The sequence below is a fragment of the Triticum dicoccoides genome, chromosome 4A (genome assembly GCF_002162155.2).
Source record: "Triticum dicoccoides isolate Atlit2015 ecotype Zavitan chromosome 4A, WEW_v2.0, whole genome shotgun sequence".
Classification (NCBI taxonomy): domain Eukaryota; kingdom Viridiplantae; phylum Streptophyta; class Magnoliopsida; order Poales; family Poaceae; genus Triticum; species Triticum dicoccoides.
In genome coordinates, this window is record NC_041386.1 from 739,777,931 (window position 1) to 739,780,891 (window position 2,961).

Below are 2,961 nucleotides of genomic sequence, written 5' to 3' on the forward strand. Positions count from 1 at the left end.
TCTCCTTCCATGAGATTGGCTGATTTCCCATTAAGCCCAATAAGACCATCTGATTCATCAAGCTTCCAAACTCTGAAATCAAAGCAGGAATTCAAAAAAAAGCCTCTGAAGTTAAAGCCTACAATCTCAAACCTCCAGGCTTCGGGCTCTCCAATTGTGGCCAGCTGTAGCGGCATCAACGACCACCCACAGCTCCAGCCGACCGGGGCACCCACCATGAGCGCCGGCGAGGAGCGCATATGTGGGAGCTCATGTTCATGTGGCACAATCACAAAAGTCACTCCTATAAATCAAAACCCAAAAAAGAAAAAACTGATTTCCCATTGGATGTAGACATGTCGACTGTAGATTTTCCTCTCCTTCCATGAGATTGGCTGATCTCCCATTAAGCCAGTAAGATTATCCTATTCATCACTCATCAGGCTTGAAAGCTCTGAAATTAAAGCGGCAATTTGTGAAAATAAAATCTCGAACACACATGTAGGAATTCATAACAAACAATCTCTGAAATCAAAGCTTTGCAATATGGAACCATCAGGTTTTAGGTGCTACCAGCGCCGTTCTCGCACAGAGGCTCAAATTAATGGTGGCTCGCCATTGCACCCACTAGTACAGAACCGGCCTTTAGTGCCGGTTCGCCAACCGGCACTAAAGAGTGGGGACTAAAGGTCTCCCCCCCTTTAGTACCGGTTCGTCATGAACCGGCGCTGAAGTGCCACCACGTGGCACGAGCTAGGCCCGTTTGCGTGTAGGGCATTAGTACCGGTTGGTAACACCAACCGGTACTAAATGTTTGGGTGTTTTTTTAATTTTTTTTTAATTTTGTGTTTTCAATTTAATTTAGTGATTGTTTTACATTATAATGAGTTGTTAAATCCTTAGTTGAAAGTACCGCGGATTAGTTTTGACTGGATGCATTGGATATCTAGCTAGCTACTAGCTAGCTAGCTAAGTGATCAAGTATATGTCATATCCATATTATACTTGATCAACTATAATATATACGGATATGAAATATACTTGATCACTTAGGTAGGATCCATCCAGTTGAAACCAATCTGCGGTTTCTTTCATTAAATGATATAATAACTCATCATCATCATCATATTAATCATCATAGTCATGCATTACCGCTAACTATCTAATCACCACCAGCACTACTAGCTTAAAGAAGAAACATTCACTTGTACCCAGAAGCAAAAATATCATCGAGTTCAACATGATTGTCATGATATTATAAGCGTTCATATATAACACCACAAAAGCAAATCGATCACTTAAGTTCAGAACGAAGAACACGGACATGAAAGGACAAGTACTAAGAGCAGCATGAAACTAGCTAAATCACTCCTGCTAGCTACTCTCTCTCTCTGGTAAAATAGCATAGAACATGTATAGCTCTCCTGATTGATCATACTGGAGCATGCAGATGAACCTGTCTCCTAAACGTGGGCTGCGCTTCTCATTGCTGCCCCCTAGTACTTCTCTGCGATCGTTAACAATCTTCCTTTCTTTCACTATTAAGCATTCATCGCTTCTAGAAATCCTGAATGCATTCATGTGCAATGCAGGATATCTTGGCCGTAAGCTAACAATTGACATGCGACCTTTAGTCTCGATCCCCTGAGGTACAACTGTCATCGGGAGTCCCTGTTGAAGAACATCGTATAGTACTTAATTAATATACTTAGCAATGAAAGTTTAGCAAAAAAATTATGTATGCAAAATATGCACTGAGGACAAATAGTAAATATCTTACCATCATTCCTAAATAGATGTGACCGTAGTTCAATACCATCATTATTGGTCGCACGTTTTGAGTACTAACATTTCTAAGTGCAGGAAGAAAATTTGTCTTGACAGTATGAAGATCCTCAAGCCATGAAACATAATGACTTATCTCCTCGCAGTTTAGTTCAGCTCCGGGACAGTAGTAGGTCTTGTCTACCAAGCGCCGGACATGTTTGGTTCAATGAAGATAAGCTGTCAATAAAAATTAGTTGTCAATTATTTCTGAATAAGCAATATCAAAGACAAAAAATATAGTTGAGAAGAACTCACATAATGGTAGAACTAAAGGCGTCTGCACATCGACCCATATGTCTCTATTACCTTCAATATCATCTTCCGGACGAATATCAAAGGTGATAACCATACCAAGCTCAAATGCATAAGCCTTGCACAGTGCTTGCCAAGTTTTGCATTCAAAATAGGTGTACGTGTGTGCATTGTATACTTTGACGTTGAAAGTATAACCATCATGGTCAGTTTTCAGGTAAACTCTCTTTACCTCCATAGTTTCCATTTCTTTGAAACCTATCTTATCCAGGACAAAAATTCTTGCATGGTAGGGGATGCGCTAGTAGAATAGTGAAAATTAAAAATTATATGTCAGGCAAATGAAGCATATATTAGTCATGCTTAATTACGAAAACAGACTTGTCGTTGTGACTTACTGTATCAAATTCGAAGGTCTCATCCAGCTTGATGCTGAATTGCCTACCATCAACAAGGAAATTTTTGTCGCACTGGCCGCGCTGGTCTTCACAGTATTCGCACATAATAAAAAAAATTCCGTCGTCAGACGACATTTCCTATGTTCATATTAGGCGAAACATTAAACACTTACTAATTCAATTAATTCAACTACTTCTATTAATTCAACTAAGCATTTACTAAAGATAAACTAGTTATATTTATTCAAATAGTTTAACTAAGCATTTACTAAAAATAAACTAGTTTTATATATTAATTCAACTAGTTCAACTAAATATTTACTAAAATAAACTAGTTATATTAATTCAACTAGTTCAACTAAGCATTTACTAAAAATAAACTAGTTATATATATTAATTCAACTAGTTCAACTAAGCATTTACTAAAAATAAACTAGTTATATTAATTCAATTAGTTCAACTAAGCATTTACTAAAAATAAACTACCTCGATCTATATATTAATT